A 12,112-nucleotide genomic window follows, 5' to 3' on the forward strand; every position below is an offset into this window, starting at 1 on the left:
ACTCTTAAATTCACCCGCGAGAGTGAATTCTGTGAATAATATTGCAATAAAATGTTTCGGATATCTTAAGGATTAAACTAGTAACAGAAATCGGGTGGAAAACGCTGACAATACTAAAATATCGCTAGTTTCAAGCGTCTGGCAGGCGTCTTCTGCTGGCCCTCAGCGAGCAGTATTTGCCATACTTCGTGCCGCCATATTTCGCATATTGGAAGTGCTCTATGTCGCATCCCAGTGTCTTTGTAGACGTCGCCGTGGTAATAGTTAATCGAATTGTCCGCGTGTGTCCGTGAGAAAAATGGAAAAAAAAAAGCTCAGGAAGATAAGATTAAACATCTGCGCAGTGTAGCTGATACTGTTGAACGGGAAGTGGTGCCTCTGGTATGTTTTCTGAGAGCCACGTCTGCCTACATCGGAAACCTAGCAGAAATTCGGGCCCATGTTCGACATCCCATCCCACCCTCATCTTTCCAACGCCGGTTAGGAGGTTATGAAGGCGAAGTTAATGCACGTGCACAACTGAACCCTACAGACACTACCGTCATCATTCTCTACAAGTTCGCCAAAGAAAATTATATTCCTATCTACGAAAAAGCGTACAAGCAACTTGTGAACAGAAATGTGTATCTGCCGGGGGTCGTTGAAAGTAAGTACAGGCATGTCGCATCCCTGTTTCCTCTGTCCCTAGTGTTACCTTTGTTATTTTTTAAATCGTTCATTAATTTCGCATTGGTTCTCACCAATGTTGATGGACTTTGCACGACGGACATAACCTTAAAGCCAACCTGTTCTTCGCAGCTCCATCTCGTATTCTGGCTGCCCATGGACGTTCCACCAGTGGTAAGAAAACAAACTTTAATGGGATGGGAGATGCACGTCTCATCCGACTATTCTCTAGTGGGACGGGACATGCAAGCACCTGCAGCGCCACCTCCAGCGTGCGTGAAGAAGCACCTGCAGCGCCACCTCCGGCGTGCGTGAAGAAGCACCCGCACCACCCACTTCACACCGCGACGCCGAGGGAACTGCTGCGGAAGACACATGGAGCTGGGGTTCCTTGCTCATGCCGACCTTACTGTTGCAGCTATAGTCGAGCCAGCCAAAGGTGGCCCTTTTGACGACCGTTGGAAATGCGGCGGCTGGCCGAAGCATTGGCGCTGCCGTCGCCCGGGCTACCCCTTCCACCTCCCGAACCGCTTCCTATTGGCGGTTCGGGGCTTCGGGAGGAGGAGGGGGTAGCCCGGGCGACGGCAGCGCCAATGCTTCGGCCAGCCGCCGCATTTCCAACGGTCGTCAAAAGGGCCACCTTTGGCTGGCTCGACTATATGTATGAACTTGTCGCAACATGCGAAGCTGACGTCACTGGTGCTGAGGGCGAGTGGGTGCCCACTGCCAACATGCCCGGCTACGCCCCTGCACCAGGCAAGATGAGGTGTGAGTTCTGTGCCGCCCCTCTCAACTCCTTCCAGCACAAGGCTGTCCACATCCGACGAGCGTGCCGCCAGTTCGATCACACTGAGAAAGTCGCCCCTCCTCTGCCTCCTCTTATGAATTTGGTTTGCTTTGAAACTTTGGCTGCAATCGTGCGCGCAGTGACACCATGTAATTATGCAGACCATTTATGCATAGAACTAAAAACATCCTAATTCAATGCTAAAACAAGATGTTTTTTTTTTTCTGTGAAAATGTTGTAAAAACTTCCCTCTTCAAAATGGTGCCGGCTGTTTGTCTCTGGCATTCATACTTATCTTAATATTAACGTCTAAACAGGAGGTTCGAAAATCGTCAAAATACGTGCAAATGACGCTACTGCCCCTTTAAAACACCGGCATAATTGGCTGAGCGGTAGCGAAGCCCGTTACTGCGGTGGGGCTAAAAAACTTTTTCAGCGTGTGTGTCTATGTGCACTACTCCTCCTGAACGGTTTGGCCGATCTGGCTGAGATTTTGCAGGTTCATTAGGTATGTCCTTGGCTCCCCACACACCAAAATTCAGCTTTCTACCTCAATCCCATCGGTCATATTAGCCAAAACACACTTGAAAAGGGCAGATCATCAAATTCTTAATTTTGTGGGGATCACGCTTATTCATACGGTTTGACTAGGATAGCAGGCTAGCGCCGCCCGCCAAGGTAGGTGTATACGCCAGGCGTGGACGGTCGAAACTGGCGCAGCATCGCGCAGCCTGTTACGACAAGACACGGTCTGGCGTACACCTGCCTCATTTTCATTCAATTTGTTCTTTCTGCAGATCTTGTCCCATGTTACTCTATTCGTGCAGTGGCTTTATTTTCTGGATGCAGAACACTATGCAGCATGCGCGGTGAAGGGAAAGGTAGGTTGGTGCTGGTGTGGTGTAAGGGCATCACTGTTATTCCTATTCTATATAAATATTCAGCCAAAGTTTCCCATTGCTGCCTGGAAGCTGATTAGTGATGGCCCCACAACTCAATACAGAAATAAGAACTATGCTTAACCACTCGGACACCCCAAACGTGACAGTGAGGGGAGAAAATGAGCTAGTAAACGTCAGACGGAAAAAGCCGTTCACCACCGGTGAGTGTTGAATATAGACATTTTCCTTCCCTGTACCGTACATATTCTCGTAACACCTGAACCTGCCTACATCTGAATATGAATCTGTATGTTGTGTACTGCAAGTAGACTGTACTGTCTCCTCGGCCACTTGGTTCCAAATAGTACCCTCAAATTCCGACAGTGTCTCATAACAACACCGACGCAGGGCATGGCAACGGTGCCCCAGATGTTATCGGGGGATGTGTTAAAATGTGACAGATGATGCATGTGCACATGGAGCTGATGAAGACAACCTGGCTGCTTTTTGGCTGAGCGATAGCGAAGCCAGTTACTCCAGTGGGGTTGGAAAACTTTTTCTGTCTGTCTGTCTGTCTGTGTGTGTACACTACTCCTCCTGAACGGCTCGGCCGATCTGGCTGAGATTTTGCAGGCTCATTAGGTATGTTCTTGGCTCGGCACACGCAAAATTTCACTTTCCTAGCTCAACTGGTTCAGTTTTTATAGCCGAAAAACACCTAAAAAGTGGCGAAAAATCGAGTTTTCTGCAGGTTGATCTCTCCTGTCTTGATGAAAGGGGGGTCTGGGGGGCGGAGCCCCCAGCATGCAACAAGTAAGGAGTAACCGACGATGGACAAGCCAATACCTGCCGAAAGCAGGCTAGCGCCGCAGGCCAAGGTAGGTACGCCAGGCGCGGATTGGAGGAACAGGCCGCGAGACATCGCGAAGCCTGTTATGACGCGGTCTGGCGTAAACCTACCTTGTATGATTGTCATGAAATCAAATGTGAAGAACATTTATGTCACCGAAGTAAAGAAAGAAAGTATTTGCGAAATAGAAAAGAGTGCACCAAATAATGTGCAGCAGCTTGTTTGGCACTGCCAATCGAAGTGTGAGACAGTCTCACACTATTTCGAGCGAACCACGATGTCTCACGCTTACAAGTGTAAGCCACGTTTGTCCCACATTGTGCAACCAAAATTACGCCCCCCCCCTCCCATTTGTTTCGAAACTGCATGCTTTTTACATAAATGTGTCTCAAATGATCGCAACTTTGCGATTATGTGTCTTTGAGTGCCGGTGAGTGGCAAAAGGCCATGCCGAAGGGCAGTGCCGCAGGCCAAGGTAGATGTTAACGCCAGGCGTGGGTCGTCGTAACTGGCGCATCATCGAAAAGCCTGTCACGACAAGACAAAATGTGGCGTACACCTACCTTGTACCGGTTGAAAAGTTCTTTATCGCACTGTTAAAAATTCCGTACTTTTGTACGAAAATGGTACAGAAAAATATAGTACGGAGGGACGGAGAAAAGTACGGAACGTTCCGTACTTGCTCCATATGAACCCATGTAAATGGGTACGGAAAAAAAGTACGGAACGTTCCGTAGTTGGCAAGTACGGACGGTCCAGGCAAATTATTGACCAGACATGTTCCGTACTTTTTTCTCACAGTGCGGTCTGTGTGTCTGAGCTACTCGTCTTCAACGGCTCGACCGATCGGCAAAGCTCCCAAACACTCGTAAAATTTCTTGGTAAGAATTTTGGCTGAGCGATAGCGAAGCATGTTACTCGAGTGGGGTTGGAAAGTTTTCCTGTCTGCCTGTGTGTGTGCCTGTGTCCGCACTACTCCTCCAATAGACCGGGAAGTATTCCTGAAAAAGGCTCTCTAAATCAAGTTTTGTAAACACGAGCGTCCTTTTGCTTTGCAGTACCATCATGAACCTAACAAATCTGCCAATAGAGATCCTCATCTTGATCTACGAGAGGACTAATCCCACGGATTGGATTTTTCTTTGAGGAGAGTCTCCCGGAAGATGAGGGCAGTGGCCTCCTTTCCGCCAGTGTAGGAAAACGCCCAATTCGTTTCGGAGCACCCACGTGCCGTGGAGATGTAGCAGCATTTCGAGGACTTCATCAACGATGTTGAGGACTACTTCGTGTTGCCCCTGATAGGGGTAGCGGATCTGCGGCTCCAACTCCGCAATCCCAGGAAGAGGATTTACCCTCTGTGAAGTGTGGTGCCTGAAGAAGTGACTTTATGGAAAGATCTATGTTTGTTCTGCAATCGTATGCAATAGTGTTGAGGATAAAGTCATAACTAGGGGTACGCGCCGTTTTGTATGGGCGCGTAGTGTGGCTGAGCGATGCGAATTTGTGCACTTCGGACTGCAGCTTGTGGGCTCATATTGAGTGAAATGTAGGTCTGGGGTATAAATGGGAGTGATTTTTGTTATCAGCACACAAAAAACTGTTGGGATCAACGTCAAACTCGATTCCAAAATTTTGGTCCAAAATTGGTCAAAATTCGGTAATGCGTGAGTCTGAGAAAAATTTGGAAGTCATTTTTGAGCTCAGCGCATCAAAAACTGCAGGAAACAATAAAAAAACTTGATTTGAAAATTTTGGTCCAAAATGACCGAATTTGGGATAAAAATATAAGTCTGGAGTCGAAATGGAGGAGATTTTCGTCATCAGCACACAAAAAACTGTTGGGATCAACATCAAACTCAATTCAAAAATTTTGGTCCAAATTTGGTCAAAATTGGGTAAGGCGTGAGTCTGGGAAAAATTTGGAAGTTATTTTTGAGTTCAGCTCATCAAACACTGCAGGAAACAATATAAAACTCGACCTGAAAATTTTGGTCCCAAATGACCTAATTTGAGATGAAAATATAAGTCTGGAGTAGAGATGGAAGTGGTTTTCATAATCAGCACTCCCAAAACTCCAAGAATGAATATGAGATTCGATTGAAAAATATTGATATCAAAATTTATCAATAATGGGTAAAGAATGGGTCTGGGTTGGTCTTCATGGATCACCCTTTGTCGTCACCAATACTCAAATGCCACACCAATGCGATTCCTTCAGTCGAGTAACATTCCATTGCCAGCATTGAATCGCTTAATTAGCTACTCGTCTGCTTGACTCACTATTCGATACATCTTTTTTTTCAAACTAATGAATTCACAAAATTTTTTAGTTATATTTGAGAAGCCTTTTGTCATTCTTTCATTTAAACCAGTGAATTAAAAAATATAGACTGGAATATGTAATCATAGTTTTTATTAATGACTCAGTTTAGGGCAGGCTGATCTGAAGCATTCGACGGAGAACAAGTTTTGTCAAAATTTAGTGAATCGTCTCATGAAGTCAAATGCAGAGGCCACTTGTTGCTTAATACGCCAACTTAATTTACCTTATTCATGCCTCGTGATATTTTATCTTTAGAGTAAAAGTACAGTATAGTCTTAACATTGGGGTTACATTCAGAAAGCCAGCTTTTAAATCATTACAATACTTGGTTCCAGTTGTCGGACACAAGCTTTGGTGAAGTGAAAGGAATCGTCCCATTAAAAGCAATTACCAAGTCACCCACCGCTCAAAACCTGAATCGTCTGATTGAACCCAATATCAGTTCAAAATCTGTTAGCACTAAATATAGGATTATTTATTGCACAAAATACATCTATTTATGGATTCTTTTAATCAAAAGATGTAATACTAGAATTTGATGTTAGCTTGCAGCATTGCAATAGAGTGTCATTTCCCCGAGACAAACCAAGACAATTAACATGTCTTCTAATTTCAACAGAAGTTATTCATGCATTTACCTGATTTGATTTACTATGAAATTTAAAAATTAGGATAGTATCAGAGAGAATAAAATCAGTAGATGCACACAAAGGCAAAGAAAAAATTGTATTTACAATCCACAACTACACTCAAAGCACTGACCTGTTTTCCCCCGTGACGGGGGAAGAGGGAAAAGAAACACGTAAACCATTCTCACATTTAGTTTCCGTATTTTCCTCTGTTGACACCCCGGAAGGGTTTCAATCATTCTAGAATGTTAAAAAACTATCTCAGTACCTATTTGAGAACCCCTTTGCTCTTTAGTTTGTTTATTTGCATAAGTGCCGTCCCGTCTTGCAGACGGCTTGCAAGCGCGGCAGCCGGTATGAGAAATTGGTAAGCGACACGCTGCTACCAACCTAAACACGCTAATTACCTAGTTCAAAATGATGTTTTGAATATTTCAAACGATGATAATTGTTAATCTGAGATAAACTCCCCCTGTAGGATGTTTAGGTGACATCAGGTGTGAAATTTGGATACTATTCGTTCAGTAGTTGCTGAGAAACGTGAGTGATTACATACAGAGAGACAGACAGACAGACAGACGCACGACCAGTCACTTTTCGGAGCGCCCAAACACGGCAAGGGCTTCGCTATCGCTCAGCCAAAAAGGCATTATGGAATATTTCTTTAAATACTTGATTGGCTGAGCAACGGCAGAACGGTCTTTCTCGGCATTGAGCCGACTGAAATCATGGCTGCGCGCCAGTATGTCTCAGAATAGGTTGACTGGTTTAGCGCTGATGCATGTCCACCGAGACATAAAAGTAAATATTGAGGATGTAATCGACAGGTTCGCGAAGACAAGGGAACGTCGCATTGACTTCATTCTGTAGTGTATAATATAAAATGTATGGACCATTGTTGTGTGTGCACTGTGAGTGGTGTATGCTGATGTAGTTTGTGATTGTAAATGTGTGTGCGTGACTGTGCCTAACCTTCAATTAATAAATCGAAATGTATGTTTTTTCTTACCATATGGCTTTTTTTAAATAAACAAACTTAAGTAGCATTTTTGCTCCTTTTCGCGTTAATAACGCGCCTGAAGGTAGGCAACCCTCATAGCGCAGCATCGCAAAGCCTGTTACGACAACACACGGCCTGGCGTACACCTACCTTATTATCCCTCGTGTGTCATATCGGTTTTTATTGCCCAAAATTGTGGCAAATCGGGTTTACGCCAGCGCAAGGCAGTGACATTGCAGTCAAGCAGGATAGGTAGGCGGCAAAATAACAGCCGTTTGTTGGCAACGGCAGTCGCATGCGCCCCTTCAGTAACGACAACAAATGCAGCAGACACTAGGGCGAGAGCTGCCGGACTGACCGGTATGCACGGCTGCTGATCATCTTTATAAACTAAACTTTTTGACTGAGCGATAGCGAAGCCTGTTACTCCAGTGGGGTTGAAAAATTTTTCCTGTCTGTCTGTGTGTCTGTACTCCTCCTGAACAGCTCGGCCGATCTCGGCGAGATTTTGCTCACTTCTTGGGTATGTCCTTGGCTCGGCACACGCGAAATTTCACCATCCTAGCTCAACTGGTTTGGTTTTTATAGCCGAAAAACACTTAAAAACGGCGAAAAATCGAGTTTTCTGTAGGCAGATCGCTTCTGTCTCGAAGAAAGGGGGACAAGTGAAAAAGCTACAAGGGTCAAGATCGCGTTATCTGCAGATGAAGCAACTATATCTAGAATAAGGGGGTCTGGGCCCCCAGCACGCAACAAGTTAGGAAAATCGACGATGGAGAAGCCATGGCCTGCCGAAGGCAGGCTAGCGCCGCAGGCCAAGGTAGAGAGTATTTCTGCTTCTGCTGTTCTCGCCTCAACCTAATCTCCCGCTGTTGTTCTTCAATACGCTGACGGGCTAGCTGCACTTTTCCCTTCAAAACAGATGATAAAATGCTAGAGATACCAAAGTATTTTGACTTAAAGAATTGAAGGCCTACCTGAAGGTACTCAGGTAGGCTGTTAAAATTTAATTAAGTTACCAATTTCTCTTCCTCTTCTGCCTCTGAGATAGTGCGATGGTCAATTGCAGATCTTCTTCTTCTCTGAGCTCGTCCTAAACAAATGGCAGGAACAAAATTAGTCAGTTAACCCATCAACAGTACGCCAGGCGCGGATTGGAGAAACGGGCAGCGAGACATCGCGAAGCCTGTCACGACAAGACGCGGTCTAGCGTAAACGTACCTTGTAAGGTAATCTGAGCATTGAGTGGGCTGTTCCATGCAGATCATTTAAGCAGAAACCCCCCAAAGCAACCATGGACAGAAAGGAGGAGGGCCGGGGTGATCGCCCCCAACGCCCAACGCCAGCCGAGCCCAAGGACACCAGTAAGAAGACCTCGACCAGTCCGAGGGGGTAACGACTGGTAAATTTCGTGTCAGCCGGATTAGGGATTACCTCGGATTACCCCGGATTATCCCCAAATTACCTCCGGATTACAACCAAAATAATCCTGGATTACCCCGGATTACCTCCTAATATGCTGTCAGCCGGATTCCCGAAGTCGTTACCCCCTCGGACCAGTCCCTTGCCGTAATGGTGCAGTCAGCCCTAAACATGAAACAGGACAACGATCAAAGAATGACTCACAGGTGGCTGCATTCAACAAGTGTGACTATGATTTGTTCCCTCTTCCAGTGTGGAGGGCGGTGGCTGTCGCGGGGTCTTGGCGTCCCGCTAGAGGTGAGTGACTTGAACGCAAAGCAAGGACACGCCCTAATATTTCAGTCACTCCACCCCGCATACCGAAATACAGCATTGGGTCACGGAATCAGTTCAAACCGTGTTCATTCAACGGGTGTCACTGGAACTCACCAATGGCAACAGACTATTCTAGTCTTCGCGGACTGAAGAACAAGAAGAACCACAAAACCGGAAATGGCGCCGGCAACTTAACCTCACTAACCCGTCCGAGTGCGTCATTTAAGATGTTTTTCGATTCGACACTCTTTCAAAATCAATTTAGCTTGTGTCAAATACTTTTTGTCAAAGGAAAGAAATGTATTTGTTAGCATTACTCTCTTAAACCAGGCTCACTACCTACTCCCGATCTACGCTATTTCCGGTTTTGTGATTCTTCTTGTTCTTCAGTCGACGACGACTAGAATAGTCTATTTGTATAGCTTAAATGATGCCTGGGGTATTTGGAGTTTTCTTCATTCGACAGATTCAGCATGAGTATGTCCGAGTATGTCGCTTCCCTTATTTATGATAGTTAATTGTGTTTTCACATTTCTTGCTCGTACTTGTTCTTTTGAACGAAACTTTTGAAGGCATAGTGGTTGCAGAGCAAAATAACAAGTTTTATATGTTTTTGGAAAGGCAAAAGATCAAGCAGTCCAGTCCATGCATTGGAATTGGTTTCAAACAAAAATTGTGGAAACTGCGGGTCTTCAAATGTCGTCGTCTGCGACTTTTTTGACGAGGGATAAGTCGAGTTGCGAACATTTGCGAACCGGTCGGGCACCGTGGTGAGATAGTATGGCGACCCCACTTTCATGTCCATCCTGTCCGGCGATGCCGTTCGATGCCGTTTTCTTTGAAATCTAAGTGAAACATGCGACTTCGTCTCGCCGCGCCACGCCGCCGCCACCGCGCCGCGCCCTCGGGAGAGGACGGCAGAGGCGCTATGCGCGCTGGCTACTCCAGCCAGCTCTGACAGACTCTGTGCCACACCAGACATCGTTTTGGGCTGCCACCGATAGTGATACTTACAGCTTCAGTGGTCATGCTGTTACGCCAAGACATGCATCGTTACGCAGGCCTCGGGTGCAGCCAGTATCAATAGGCGACCCAAGAGGCGCGTTTGGTCATATCCTGGGTATATCTTCTTATCTCCTCAGAAATGATTTTCACTACCAATGAAACCCTAAAATCCAAAGTTTTGCGAGAATTCAGCGATAAGGTTCGTTTTACCCCCCTTCACGCACCTGGCTCCGCCTCTTAGGGTGCCTGTCACGTTCAAATCTCGTCAGAAATGAATAGACTATTCTAGTCGTGGCTGAGTGAAGAACAAGAAGAATAACAAAAGTGTACTTTTTTGCACTTTTACTTCAAATGTTTAAGTCCCCTTGCTTGGTAGAAGTTAATTCAAATATTTTCTAGTAAATGCAACATATTTCATCAAATATATTCACTTTAAATGCCCTTAATGGCGTCTTTTGTGATTCTTCTTGTTCTTCACTCAGCCACGACTAGAATAGTCTATTCGGCGACCCCTAAATACACTATACACAAAACTGGTGAAGAAAATAATTTTGTGTGACTTTTTCCGTTTTCGCCCCACTGTGCGACGGGTGGAAGGCAAGACTAAGGGTGGAGAAAGAGGGAAACGACTTGCCGCTACTCCACAAATAAGAGACTCCGTGGCTCAAACAAAAATTAGTGGTTGCAGTATTGACAGCGTGATTTAAAGTTGAATGTTCCTTACCGTTAGCCGATTCTGCTATGGCCGATGGCAGTTCAACGGTGCATCTTTTGCTAGCCCAGGATAATGCAGGGTTAGAGCTGATACTCTTGAGCAGGAGTTCAGATAAGATGCGACGCGGGCGGGGTTTGGGCTGAATGGGCTAATGCACTGAACCATGAGTAGTTTTGATCGTGACATGAAAATTTCATGGCCAGCACTCAGCTGCGACTGTAAGGTACATAACTGATTCTTAGATTTAAGTACCTAGATCCATACAGCTATTTCAAACTGCCCCGTCGCTGTCTCGAACTGCCCCGGCCTGAGGTAGTCGGTAACAGATGCAAGGGTTGGAGTTTCACCTTACAAGGAAGGTGTACGCCAGACAGTGGCTTGACGCAACAGGCTTCGCGATGCACCAGTTCCGACAATCCACGCCTGGCGTTTCCACCTACCTTAGGCTGCGTCGCTGGCACTCTCGCCAAACAAAGAGACGTGACCGCACATCAAAGGATCATTCGGTTCCAACTTTTGTGCTACCCCCCTCTCAAGTACGGAGCGACAAGGTTGGATCGCTGGGCAAACTGCTTGACATTTTAGGTTTGACACCCGTAACATTCTGGCTAACTTTTGCCTCGTAAGGGCTCTTACCTGGGTCGGAGGTCGAAATAAATTCTAGTTTCATTACCAGCACCCTTCAAAACAAATGAAATGATGTAAAACTTAACACAACAACAGATGTCAGTAAAGGGTTATTTTTTTTTTTTTTTTGACGGTTTTAAAGTGTGTTTTGGCTATAATTACCACACGGGTTGAGATGGAAAGCTGCATTTCGGTGTGTGGCGAGCCAAGGACATACCTAATGACCCTGCAAAATCTCAGCCAGATCGGCCGAGCTGTTCAGGATAAATAGTGCACGCACACACACACACACGCGCAGACAGAAAAAGTTTTTTAACCCCACTGGAGTAACGGGCTTCGCTATCGCTCAGCCAGTCATGAACGTTGAACGAACTTGTGAGTGTCTGCGGGTGTTTTCTGGTCTAGATAATGAGTAAGACTATTAATCTAGTGCAAACACGCAGCATAGATCAGCAGTACGATTATAATTATGAAATTTCTAACAGGGTATTTTAACGAATCCCTGCAGGGTATGGCAAGTCTTCAGAGAAGGCCTATACCCCTAAGTGGGCTGTGACGTAGAGGGTCGCCCCAGTACTGGCAACCTAAAATAATTAACACAATGTTTTTTTCGCTTTAAAAATCTTTTTGAGAAGCATTGAAGCCATAATATTAATTATAAATGACGATTGCATTAAAAGCAAAGATACTCTGAAAATTCCAAGCTGCAAGAACATGATGTAATTTTTGTTAGAAATGTTAAAATTTGGGCCCTCAGCAGACGAAAAAGCAGTAGCTAGCAGACGGATAGCAGAAAATATTTATTGACATATTCACTGTTTGTTTTCTTTCTGGACTTGTATTTATTTTCCCAGTGTTGTTGTTTACAATCTGGACTTAGTACAAATTTTCT

This window comes from Thrips palmi, unplaced genomic scaffold (genome assembly GCF_012932325.1).
Source record: "Thrips palmi isolate BJ-2018 unplaced genomic scaffold, TpBJ-2018v1 HiC_scaffold_18, whole genome shotgun sequence".
NCBI classification, from domain to species: domain Eukaryota; kingdom Metazoa; phylum Arthropoda; class Insecta; order Thysanoptera; family Thripidae; genus Thrips; species Thrips palmi.